A 14,050-nucleotide genomic window follows, 5' to 3' on the forward strand; every position below is an offset into this window, starting at 1 on the left:
CTCTGTGGGGCCTGAGCTGAGGGTGCTTACATGGAGCAGGGGGCAGCCACTGGTCAGAGTGTCCTTCCACAGGGTGCGGGTGCCACCTCCTGCTACTCATGGTCCGGGACCTCCAGGCTCTCCAGCCTCCGCATTTGACTATTGGCATATGGGGGAGGCGGGAGGAGAGATACCTCACATCACCTTCCACCAGTTCTGCTCCAGGCCCAGTAGGGGCCCCAGAGTGCAGGGAGGAGGTGAGGACCTTGGTATGGGGGAACCCAACTGTCCTTGGTGCGCAGCAGCCCCCCTGGACCTGCCTCCAAACTTTCCCATCTCCTCTTCCCCTGCACCACCAAGTGGTACGAGTGGGAGTGGGGCCAGAGCAGAGCCAAAGAGGCTGAGCAGGGTTTCTCTCTGCCCTGGGGGTCACTGGAAGCGGGAGGAGGCAGGGAGGGCAACCCTGTCACTGGCAGAGAGGAGTGTGGAGGGTGCAGCAAGGGGGAGGGGACAGGGACAAAGCAGCCCAGCCCTGCCTCCATCTAAGAGCTGCCCCAGGAACATGCAGACATACATTTCAACAGCCCTGACATTTCCACCCCCCAGTATATCTCATGGAGGTGAGAGTGGGAGGAGTGACTGGAGCAGTTACATGGTGCAGGAAATCAGGCTGCAGGAACAGCTCTCCTCTTTTCCTGGCTTTGCTATTGAGTGACCTCTAGCAAGTCAGTGCCCCTTTCTGTGACTCAGTTTTCCCATCTGTAAAATGGAACTGGTGCTACTGACCTTCTTTGTAAAGCACTTTGTGACTTACTGAGAAAAAAAGCACAGTATAAAAGCTAGATTTTATTATTCTCCTTCTAGAGGGCCTGGATATTGGAAACTTCTGCTAGGTGCCACACTAGAAAACAGTTTAGGTCTGGGTGAAATGTTCTCAGATGGAGGAAGAGGAAAGCAGATTGCAGGATCAGGCCTTTAACCTATTTACCTAGTCTTGGAAAATACATAATTATCAATTTTTACCAAGTTATTCTCTTCTAACTTAATTGTTCTTTGGATTCTCTAATCCTCTCAGAGAAGCAACATGTGTTCAGTTAGTGGCAAAGATTTTATAAAAAGCTGACTTTTCTATTTTTCTGCATTTTCTCCCAGAGTACTTACACACATGGTCAACATGTGTGTAGTTCCATTGACTTTAGTGGGTGTTAACTCTGCCTTTAAGCACATGAAAACTCTAATTGGCATTTTTATTGCAGTTTGGATTTTCTGATTAAATTCTATCTCAAACTCCTTGCATCCAGAGCATAAAGACAGATAAATGAACCTCTAAATTTTGGATTTGCTGAGTTTAAAGGGAACAAGACTGTGACACACTTGATTAACTTTTATGGAAAAATGAAATGGAAACAAAATATTGTCTCATTCTGGGAACAGATATTAAACAGGCCAGCCTCTCAGTAATTAAAGAAACCATGTCAATTATTGTAAAGCTTTATTTGAGACTATAAAATGCATCATTTAAAACAGTCTTGCTGTTTCCTAATTTCATTTTGAATCCTAAAAGTTTTTCTTATTAAAACTTTTAAAAAGGAATAATTGTAAAAATATGGTTATTTAACATTTGTAATTAAGGACTCTTTACCATTCTAACTATAACAGTTGAGTTTGCTTAATAAAGCTAGAGTAAGAACTACATGTTTTATACTTGTCTTGAATGCACTTTCCCAGGTCAAAAATACTTGTAAAACTAGTAGAAAATATATTCAATTTGGTATGTTCATACTTAACTGAATAAGATCTAGATTTTGAATTCTTGGAGACCGGTATGTTACAAATGGCTACAGAGCATGACTTTCCCTGCTAAAGGTATCATACACTTAAATCTAACTTCAAGTTGTTTGTTTTGCAGTTGCTGTCAGTTCTTATTTTTCTTTTTGTTGGCTGCAGTCTGCACAATACAATATGATCAGTGATAGCTCATATAATGGCACTAAGTTTAACTCATGAGACCATGGAAAGTAGCTTGTGCTGGTATCTTGGATAATTTTAGAAAATACATCATGTTATGGAACAATTAATCTCTCAGTTACTGGTTCAAATCCAGATCAGACTGGTGACTATGCCAATCATTCCCCTATGACTTATTACTTTTCTGTAATTTATGGCATGTGAGTCTATTAGAGACAAAAAACAATAGCACAGTTGCCCTTGTTGATGGTTGTTATGGTCTCAGCAAAAAGTAGGGTTGCCAGATGGTTTCAACAAAAATACTGGACACACTTGACATTACATCACAATCTACATTACATCTTATTTAGAAAATACGAAACATTTTATATTTTCTCATTTATATTTTCTCAATTTGTTTCCCGAACAGAAAGCTCAAATACTGGACTGTCCGGTTCAAAACCAGACACCTGGCAACCCTAGCAAAAAAAAAACCCAGAGTGAAGGGGTTGTGGAAACAGAACTAGAATCTCATGTAAAGTGGTTCTTGTGGAGGGGCACACTTTGGTGACAGGATAGTGTGAGTCTTGCAATGTTAATAATGTGTTCTGTGTACGGAGGACTTCTGAGGACAATCTCTTGCATTTTTCACAAGAGCAACAGTTTACTGTGACTGGGGGTTGGATTTTGGTTTTAGGGGGAACAGCAGATGTTAGATTTATTTTTGTATTTGACTGTGTCTTTCATTTGTGGCAAAGATGCCTAGAAATCAAGAGAAGTACATTTTTTGTATGTACTAATGGTAAAGCTAAATACATTCACTTTCCACAGTCCAAGTACTATTGTATTAAACATATGACTTGCTAAATATTATGACTAAGCCTTCTCCCCCATCCATGCATACGGGTAACTCTTGACTGGAATCTGGCCATTTTTGTCTGCTATTCACTATTATATTTTTTGATGTATGTAGCATTAAGTGCTGCAGAGATTTTGACCTTCATACGAATTAAATTCAGCTGAAGACTTGTTGGCCGCCCTGTAAACTGGATCATTTGATTGTTCTCTAATTAATTCAATCTTAGATTGCTCTAAAGCAGGGTTGATGGTCAGCAGGTGAAAGTGATATGGCCTATATCCAATCACTTAACAGGAGAGTTGTGAGCAAGATATGAGAAGTAATTCTTCCGCTCTACTTTGCACTGATTAGGCCTCAGTTGGAGTATTGAGTCCAGTTCTAGACACCATATTTTAAGAAAGAAGTGAAAAAACAAAAATGATGAAAGGTCTAGAAAACATGACCTATGAGGGAAGACTGGAAAAACTGAGCTTATTGGCTGTGTCTAGACTGTCCACTTTTCCGGAAAAACTTGCCAGCTGTCTACACTAGCCGCTTGAATTTCCGCAAAAGCACTGACGATCTCATGTAAGATTGTCAGTGCTTTTGCGGAAATACTATGCTGCTTCCGTTCGGGCAAAAGTCTTTTTCCGAAAAACTTTTGCGCAAAAGGGCCAGTGTAGACAGCAGAGATTTGTTTTCCACAAAAAAGCCCCGATCGTGAAAATGGCGATCGGGGCTTTTTTGCGGAAAAGCGCGTCTAGATTGGCCACGGATGCTTTTCCACAAAAAGTGCTTTTGCGGAAAAGCGTCCTGCCAATCTAGGCATACTTTTCCGAAAATGCTTTTAACGGAAAACTTTTCCGTTAAAAGCATTTCTGGAAATTCATGCCAGTCTAGACATAGCCATTTAGTTTAGAAAAAAGAAGACTGAGAAGGGACATGATAGCAGTTTTCAAGTAGCTAAAAGGATGTTACCAGGAGGAGAGAGGGAAATGTTCTCCTTGGCCTCTGATGACAGGACAAGAATCAATGGGCAAGGGAGGCTTAGGTTGGACTTTAGGAAAAATTTCCTAACTGTCAGGGTGGTTAAACACTGGAATAAATTACCTAAGGAGGTTGTGGAATCTCCATCACTAGAGATATTTAAAGCAGGCTGGATAAACATCTATCAAAGAAGATCTAGACTGGGGTGGACAGTCATTTTTAATGGAGGGTTATGCCAAGATTTTGGTGGGTGGTCAAGGGCCGCACTTCTCTGGAGGGGGGCATGAGGTCTGGGATGGTAGGTGGGGTGTAGAAGGGAGCTTGGGATCTTAAAGGGAGTTTGGGTGGGGGGGTTATGATCTGGGGGAGAATTGGGGTTCAGTGTCCAAGAGTGGTATGTGTGCAGGAGAGGATTCTGGCCTGGAGGAGGGATGAAGGGAAGGGGGGTCCATGATCTGGAAGGGAGTTGTGACTTGGGGGAAGGAAGAAAGGGGGTACAGAACATTTGGGTGGTGACATGGGACAGAGGAATGGGGTGCAGGGTCAAAGAGGGGTATAGGTGCAGGAAAGGATTGTGGTCTAGGTGAGGGACTCAAGAGGGGGTGCAGGGTCTGGGAGGGAGTTGTGTCCTGGACGAGGTGAGGAGATACAGAGAGTTTGGGTGGTAGTCTGGGGCAGGTAGTTGGGGAGAAAGCGTGGGTGGGGTGCAGAGGCAGGTTCTGATGAGGAGGCGCTTACCTAGGCAGCTCCTAGATAGCAGCTCTGCAGGAACCTGAGACAGGCTCCATGCCTGTGTACTGGGCTGCTCCACCTGGCTCTTCTCCAGCACTGGGAGGGAGGAAGCCGTGGGTGGGGGGAGACGAAGCTTCATTTGCTGCCTCTGATTTCAGCAAAATTTCTCAGCTTCTATTGGCCGGAAATTGGCCAATGGAAGCTGAGGGATTTTACTAGGGGGCGGGGCAGCGCATGAAACTTTCTCCTCCTTGCATAGCAATTAGCAGCCTGCTATTTAAAGCAGCTGCAGCTGTTCTCTAGTAAGCATGCTGGTGAGGCAGCTGTGGTTCAGATCCGGCGGCTTGGCACACCAGATCTGGCCTGCTAGTCACCCTTGATCTAGATGGTGCTTAGTCCTGCTGTGAAGGCAGGAGACTGGACTTGATGACCTCTCAAGGTCCTTTCCAGTTCTAGTATTCTATGATTTGCAAGAGACAGAAATGCTTTGGTACTCTTGGGTTTTGACATGGTTACTTGATACATAATGTCTTCTCATAATTTGGAGTGAGCTGCCATTTCCCACAAAACAATATCTCCAACTGTCCTTTTCTTTCTAAAGTATCTACATCACTGAGGGGCAACCTAGGCTAGTGAGTGGGCCGCACAAGTGGCCCTCCTTCATGTCAATGAGCCCCAAGATGGTTGTAACCAAGGTGATCTCTCAGGAGAGGGTAGTTTTGCTCAATGCACTCACGTATCTTGAATTTGTAGAATGTGCCAATTGAACCATAGAAGCTCTTTGATTGGATGCAGAGGGAGTGCATTGCTCTCACAATGTTATGTACTATCCGCATGCACCTCACTTCACATTCTTTATGTGCACATCTCTAGTAATACTGGTAGGAAAAAAACTACAAGGATGAAAATCCAGCAGAATCTGGCAACCCTATGTGTGAACAATGCTAAATAAAATGTTTTGTGGGACATACATAGAACTCCAATGGGCCGTATGTGGCCTCAGGCTGCAGATTGCCCACCACTGATCTAGATGCACAAAAATATTTATTTTGTCCTTCTTCTCACAAGGTCATAGGTATTAGTCTATTTAATTAGGTAACATTTGATAGTGTCTTGTTTTAACCTCTCCAGATTACTTTGATGTATATTATTTAAGACTTGCATTGCTCTAGCATATTGACTTGAGTAACTGACAGGGACTTGACACCCCTGAGAAAACAGCCCAGGTGTCTTAATTAGTTAGCTTTAAGGTGTATCTCAACGAACAACGTTTGACGCTACGTTGAAACAAGATCCCAAGTTGTATCCAGCTTGGCTATGAGGCAATAGAGGTGCAACAGCAGTCAAGATTCAACAAAATTTTCCTTTGAAATTATAACTAAATAGTGCTTTACATCTGCAGAGTGCTGAACAGTAACTAATGATGCCCTGTCACAATCTGCTGCTTCTGGTCTCTTTAATCCAGTGCTTAGGGCCCCTATTCCTGTATTCACATGATGAGACCAAAATCTCAAGTTTCATACTGTAACAAGTTTCTAGCCTTCCTTCTTACAAAGAAAAGCTTCATAATGTGATCCACGTTTAACCAGTGCATGAGTGTGCAGAGAGCCTGAAACACCACCTCCAAGCAGTGTGAATTGCTCCATACATCCCAGATGTGAAACCCGTTGCTTTGGGCACTCTACTTAACACTATGCCTGCATAGAGCTGTGAGAGTCCTTCCAACTACCCTCCCCCACTTAGTGGTATCAAGAGGATATTCTCCATACAGAGTACTCAGCAGGATAAGGGCTAAGGACTTTCACCTTGAGAGGAGAATCTCGTATGCCTGAAAACCCAAAGTAATGATGGAAGTAGGGGAAAGAAGACCTCTACAGTTCCCCCAGAAGTCAGCTCTTGCATGAGTATCCTGTGCCACTGCCACTTCAAAAAAGGGTGGAGCCATTACGTGGAGAAAGAGTCAAGGTGATTCACAGGTGTAAGGCCATGGGACCTTATGCAAAGCGTGCAGGAGCCCCAAATTCCTTAGTCTAGACCTGCCCCGGTGATAGGTAGGCAGGTATTATACCCATTAAACAGGTGGGGAAACTCATGTATAGAGAGACTAAATGACATCCTCAAGCCCCACAGTGAATCAGTGGCAGAATCAGGATTATAACTCTAAATATGGGTAGACTCCTATAATCTAACTGGGCCAAGTCATGTGAGGATTCTTTTCCACTGAGAAATCCTGTGCTGATGTCTGAAAGCACCTTTAAATCACTTTTGGAAGCCTGGCTTCAAGTCAGATCCTTGGCCTCTCCTAAGTCTCCTATCTCCCATTCTCCACCATGTAAATACAGGGCCAGATCCTCAAGTGCCATAGGATCTTTGCCTTATAAGCACTGAAGATGCACCTCAGAATCTGTACAGTGCTTTTAGCATTAAATGATTTGTTAGCTAGGAATCAGACTTGCGTAAGGAAAGCTTTTATATGTAAGAATTTAAACCCCTCAGTTCAACCTGTCACATAATTTGCAACACCTTTAAAATACTGCACAGCTTGACCTGCAGTTGACCCAAGACTTGATAAATTGACACCAGAAGGTGCTGAATTCTGACTTTGTTCCTGTAGAATTAAGACACTTCCCTTCTGTGGTGGACCCAGGGAAACAAAATACAGATACAAATACCTGTTAATGCTTTTATCTTATTTAGGAGCTATGCATCACAGGCGTGTGTGGTTCCAGGAAGCTTTTGGAATTCAACTGGCTTTGAATTTTCAATCCCCATCTGGCACTGCTTTGAATCAGCAAAATGTTCCATGTTTGCAATCCTTTCAGCAAGAAGAGAGCAGGACTGAGACAGTGTATTTGCCTCAGCTTCGCTCTACTCAGTAAAGACAAGACTCCTTTACTATCTTTTGTTGTCCTCTGGACAATATGTTCATGAAACTGAAGTCCACTCCCTAGCCTCATCTTCAGTATCATGCTAGAGAGCCAGCTGGCCTTGAATCTTCTTGGTACTCTTCAGTAAGTAATTGACTAACGCCATTTCTACTCGATGTTGAAGTTGGCTGATTAGACCCACTCCTCACTTAATCCCTCCCCCTTCCCACACACACATTCAGGGGATTGCCTGCCCAACCCTGACCCTTTTCATCTAATTTTCATTAGAAGGGTGATATAAAAAGTATAAATATTCACTAACCAACGAGAAGTCCTGTGGCACCTTATAGTCTAACAGATGTATTGGAGCATAAGCTTTCGTGGGCAAAGACCCACTTCATCAGATGCATGCACGAAGTGGGTCTTTGCCCACAAAAGCTTATGCTCCAATAAATCTGTTAGTCTATAAGGTGCCACGGGACTTCTCGTTGTTTATGCAGATTCAGACTAATATAGCTACCCCTCTGATAAATATTCACTGAAATCCTGGATAGGATTAGACCCTGATCGTCTATGGTGCATGAATTGCTTTGTCTGTCTAGCCGGGCATGATCCTGCAAAGGTCTTCCTATCCTCACTAAATCGACAGAGCTACTCACTTTAGCACTTGCAGGGTTACTCCCATAGATCAGCGGTGGGCAACTTGTGGCAGGGGGGGGGGCATCGAGTTTCTATGCGAGTCCCACGAGATATTTTGTTTACTGCTGCCTATGCGCAGGGCTGATAGATTCAGTTGGTTTCTATCCAGGTCATTTTTTTCCTGTCAGTCTTACTAAAGTGACATGCACATAAAGCAAAGTAATGTGAATTGCAAACAACATTGACGCTGATATCGTTCAGTTGGAACACTCCGCAAATTCTAGGTACGCAAGCACAGTTAGCAAAATAACCTATGCCAGGAGCCCATCTTAGTTAGAAAAATCCTACGGCCCACTGAGATGAATGAGGACCATTCATTTGGTCCACTCACTAGCTTAGGTTGGCTATCTACCTTAGACTGTAAACTTGTTGAGCCAGGGAATCAGTTCTTCTCCTCTCTTTGTTTCACCAGCAAGCCATACTTCTGGAAATGCAGGAGAAATGTAACCCAGGTTATTACAATTATTTTAAATCTCAGTCACAAAAAGAATCAGCAAGAACAATTAAGATCAGATGAGCAGCTAGCTGTGTTTCATGGTTCAAAAATAAAGGCATATCATTTATACTTGCGGCTGTTTCACATTAGACCCATGAAGAGTCTATTAACTGAAATGTCAGCAAGAAAAAAACCAATGAACCATTTGATAAAAGAGAAAGAAACAAATTATAGGCAGTCCTCAGACTTAAGACACAATTGGTTCTGAAAACTGCATCGTAAGTCAAAACATAGTAACTCGGAATCACAGTCTGCTTCATGCGGGTCCAAGCATTATAAAATCAAAATCATCCATTGAATCAAGGTGACAATTCAGAAATGCTCTAATTGCCATTTGTCTTAAATCAAATGTTGTGTAATTAACTATGTCCTAAGGAAACAGATTTTGTTGATGTTTGGCTTGGGGTTTGTTTTTTGCTTCCATTTTATGTATTATAATTATAACAAATGAGGAGTTTGTGTATTTATCTGTAAGGTAGTCCTTTGTTGCAGATGGTTACAATTTTCTATAAACAAATGCTGCAAAAAAACCTGTTGATTCAATTAGGGTTTAATTCTAAAATTGAGCTTGCTGGGGCAGTGGGTTAATCAGTGGAATGTGTTGGGCTTTCTTGTTTGCCTCTCTGGTTTGCACTAGGAAAACCAACTCTGTCTGGACAGCAGCGTAGTTCTGCCTTGACATGCTGGATACAGATGTCATCTCACTGCAGGATAACTAGCACACAACTGGGATAATGATACATGAGCACCCTGACCATTAACATTCCTCATGCATTTCCCTCTGGCATATTTCATGGCTAGGTAGTGTGTCAACTCCTGAGCCTTCTGCTGCCATCAGCTATTTACTTAGTAACTCAGCTCTGCTTCACACTGACAGCCAGAGGTATCAACAGCAGCTACACACGATCCCACATCCACAGGCATCTCTGGCTTCCTCAGCCAGCCATCGGTCATCACTTAACAGGAGATACTTCTAAGATACTCTGCATCAAAAGCACCCAAGAGCCAGGTTTTCAGAATGATGCACTCAAAAAGCCATGTTTGGTCTGCACATGCTTTTTCCAGGTCTGTGCACATATTTAATCAGACATCTAGCATCCATATGAAGGCATGCTCCTTGTGATGGCCACATTTTCAACTGTGGTAACAGCATATGCGTATTGTTTTGCACTTCCAGTTGCTCTTCCATAATTCTGTAAATCTGGATCCTAAAAACAAAATAGTAACAGTAGTACCTGCCGGAGAGCATGTCTACATTTTAGTCTCAAGGTATTACTCCCAGCTCAAGGAGGAGATACACTTGCACTAGTGCTGATCAAGATAGCATGGTATGGCAGAAGAGTAGCTACTAGGGATGTAAATGGTTAACCCAGCCTGGCCCAGCCTCCCTTTGCCACAGGTTACGTGGTGGCTCCCCAGGAGTTGGGCAGGCAGCCCTTGCAGTCGCCTCTCCCAGGAAGGCTTCACTGCGGGCTCTGCAGTGTAAAGCTTATCTATAAGCTTTACACTCAGAGCCTGCAGTGTGTCTAATTGCAAGGATTTTTAGCAGTTACAAAGTTACATTTTTAAACGACTTTTTACATCCCTAGTAGCTGCCCCAAGTATAGTCCTGGCCAAAATGCTAATAATGGGTCATTAAAAATTAAATATCAACTTACCAATGTGTCTTATTTTTCACTGGCCTGCATCACCAAAGCGGATTCATTTCAGCCATTTGGGAACATGTGAGAAATGTAACAAGTCACATGATAATGGGACCATAAGGTATGTCTTAGATTGTCTACCCCATGTGTCACGCATTCTGTGGCCATGTAAGCACTGGGAATGATGCAGTAGTAGTAAGGCTTTGCCTTGCATTGTAGTTTCTATGGTTTGACCATTGCTAAGTGGCAAATGTGAATTGTGTTGAGGGGAATCCAGGACAAATGATGTCCCAGAGTTATTCATTCTAGGACTGGGACTTGAAATTGACATTTTGGGACTCTGCCATCCAATTAGGGATGGGTAATCATCCTAATTGGAGTGTGAGAGTCAAGTAACCAGAAACTACATCATGACAAGTCCCAGTGCAGTAGCAACTTCTCATTTTCCTCACAATACTGCTCATTGGTTTTCCCTTTCTCACAAGTAGCTCCTTCAGGAGCAGGCACTAGTGGGGGAGCTCTTGCAAATGAGGCAAGGATGTCATATAACTAATGTAGGCTAGTGTGAATATGTCATCTCCTAGAAGATGACTTCGAAATCCTGTAAGGACACTAGGTAAAATCATTTCTGCATAGTCTCTCTGGTTTTATGTATCATTGTTTATATAAAAACTAGCAGATGTACTCGGTGTTGCTCAGATCTGTAACTGAAGTAATTTTGGGGGGAAAATAAATGAAAAATATACATGCTTTATTTCAGTTATTGTATTTTTCGAAAATGAAGGCTGGAGTGAGAGTTTGGGGGAGAGGAGGGGCAGGAGGTGAACGGCTTAGGGCAGAAGGTTGAGAGGTATGGGGATGCTTAAGGCAGATGGTAGAGGGCTCGAGCCAGGGAGAGGGAGTACAGAAGTCAGGGCAAGAGGGAGGTGCAGGACTCAGGAAAGGAGGCTGGGAGGGGGTAACTTACAGGGGCTGCCCAGGGCAGTAAGGGTGGCACTGCTCCAGCAGCAACTCCTCCCAGAGGGCTGGAGCAGCATTCCCCTGCCTGTAGGCCTCCCTTGAGTTGCCCCCCAGTCATGGCCTGCAGGCTGTCTGAGGGGGACCAGGCTACAGAGGCTGCCATTCCTCAAGAATCCCTGCCCCCCAACACAACCTGTATGATGTCTGCAGGGGCCAGGCTCCAAGGGCTGCTCCCAGTTGCACCCCCGGCAGCCTGTTGGGCGGTGAGGACCTGAGGGCTACCTCTGGCCTCCAGCTGCCCCCCCCCCCCCCCATAGTCTGCAGCCTGTCTGGGAGGCTTCCCTCTCCGAGGCAGATTTTTTAATACAAGCAATTATGAAGCAGTTTATATACTGTTTATTAGATATAATAACAACAACAATTAGTTTTCTTCCCATTACAAACACCAATGACTAACAGTTATTTAGTTCCACCCAGATGCTCCTTATCTTAAGGTCCCTGCCAGAGTCAGCATTCTATCCTTATCTCCGTATGGAGGCAAGAGGCAAAGGCAGCGTCTAATTACAGATCTCGCGTTGTTAGGCCACAGACTTAGCCTGACTTTTGTTCTCTTGTTAACAAGACCAAGATGGCTGCACACAAATTTCCTTATTCCCTTTTCCCTTTGATACCTTTCAATTATCTTCTGTGCCTTTTTTTTAATTTTAGTAATGTGTGGTAAGGGCCCGTATAGGGCTGGGCATAGAGAGGAGTAGAGGGGGTAATGTTGGGCCAAATTTTTTCCTAAGCTTGGGAGAGGCTGTGCACTTGCGAGTAAGTTACATTTTTTACTGCAGGGCGGATTTTTGCTTTTTTGAGCTTTAATTTTATTTTTTAGGGCTTTAATTTTTTTTGTGTGTGTGTTAATCTGTTAAATGCTTACAGGTTTTTGGACCATGATGCACGTACATGTAGTATGCAGGGGTGCTTTTTGGCAGTTTGGGGGGTATGCTTAGACTGATTCCTATCCATTTTAGTTATTTAGTGGCTTATAGGAAATTGAATTTACACACTTTAAAGAAGGGGTTTGTTTTTACTTTGAGTTTGTATTGTGGCCAATCTCAGAATTGCATCCCTCCTCTCTCTGCCCCTCCCTTTCCATGTTATGGAAAACAGTCTTATTTCCAGCACTTCCCATTATCCAGGCACAACCAAACCCTGACCTTGGTTTAAGTTTGAGTAAGAAAAAGCTGCATACCAAACTTGGTGATCCTAGCTCTTACAATTTAGGAGGAGTTCTTGAACAAATGGACTCACAAACAAACAGACTCACAGACAAACGCTTTTCTTTTCCTGAAAAGAATCATATACAGTGTTACTTATTAAGACTATAGTAATAATAATATTGACATTAAATTTTGTTAAATGGGCGCTTATAAATATTTTGTTTGTATTTGGACAATTTACTTGAGGGAACAGGTGTTTTATATTCCTTTGAAATAGCCAGGCAGCCTGTATTCACATATAATGTTGGATTTGAAAGCAAGCCAAAAGTGTTATCAACTCAGCCGTGAACAGAGACACAGTGAAGTTTCAGGGCTTGGATTCTTAAAACAAGGATTTGTTTTCTTAAAGAGTAAATTTAACCTTAAGGATTGAATGTATAGATTTCATTCTTTTATACAGTTAACCAGTTAAGTGTCAATAGAATTCCTTATTTTCCTTTTGCAGATTTAACAAAAGTGTCTGTAGCCAAATAGTTAAATTTGATTGTTTCTTTGCCTGGATTATTGAAAAAGGCTGCAAGAAACAAGGAGTCACTTTTTAAAGCAGGTTTCCCTTCATATATTACAACAATCGCTTAATTCCTTCTACACTCCCACAGAGTCCATTTTTCGCCTTCACATACCCTCAAATCACTTGCTTCGTCCTTCCAAAGAAAACGTTTCTCATTCCTATTAATTTAACTTTCCAATGACTGTATTCCTACTTTCCTTATTCCTTCCACTATGCCCATAGGGCTCCAAACCTTTTGCCTTCCCCTTTCACATGCTTTTTCCTTCTTATGATCTGTCCTGATTCCTGCTAAATGACCTTTTTTTTTTCAATGACACAGGAGGATGGGCTTTCCCATTAGCCCCCACACCTCCTAATTCTTTTCAATAGGTAAATCCAAATGTGTATTATTGCAGTCAGCTATTACTAATTTTAAACTTCTCAGTATAGAGTTTTCATAACATCCATGCTGCAGCAGTTGATCTATGCTGCTGACTCTGGGGTGGATCACTCGACCATGCTCTGTAAGGAGATTTATTTTGCAGAATGTGTCTCCTTGTTAGGGCAGATTTAGCTTCGAGTGATTACATCTTCAAATTCAATTCCCACTAGTTGGCTTTTAGGGTGGCTTTTAGGTTACGTCCTCCCACGCCCTCAAGCTAATTATAACAGTGTGTGAGGGAAAGGTTTTAACTGTTTATTTTTTTTCTGGACGGCCCCCACTTGTGAGTTGTGAAACATCCTTGGGTAGCCTGCGATTCCAGCCAGAGAGGCTGTAGTTATCTATTCGCTAACAAGGGCTTGAGAATCTCCTAAAGTTGCTTGGCAGCCCTTTCCTACTCCTGCGTTGTGTTCCGTGTATATGTTTCCAACCAAAATGCCTAGGGCCAATATGGCTTGATGGTCAGCAGGCATTCCTTCCTTGAGAATTTGGAGGAATACTTCCCACAAGCTGTTAAGTCTATTCCAAAACTCAGTGTTTTGCCTTGGATCGGACAGATTTGTAACTAGAGCCCATTCTTCCAAAGGGAAGATCTGATACCTTTCAATTATCTTCTGTGCCTCCTCTCTATCTTCAGTAATGTGTGGTAAGGGCCCATATAGGGCTGGGCGTAGAGGGGGTAATGTTGGGCCAAATTCCCCCCTA

At 42.9% G+C, this 14,050-nt stretch overlaps 1 protein-coding gene across 4 annotated transcripts in view; it reads right to left on the bottom strand.

The window, feature by feature from the left end:
- Window positions 1–14,050, bottom strand: part of EDN3 (endothelin 3) — a 148,569-nt gene that overhangs the window by 80,454 nt on the left and 54,065 nt on the right. The window lies entirely within an intron of this gene.

Source organism: Pelodiscus sinensis, chromosome 18 (genome assembly GCF_049634645.1).
Source record: "Pelodiscus sinensis isolate JC-2024 chromosome 18, ASM4963464v1, whole genome shotgun sequence".
Lineage (NCBI taxonomy): Eukaryota > Metazoa > Chordata > Testudines > Trionychidae > Pelodiscus > Pelodiscus sinensis.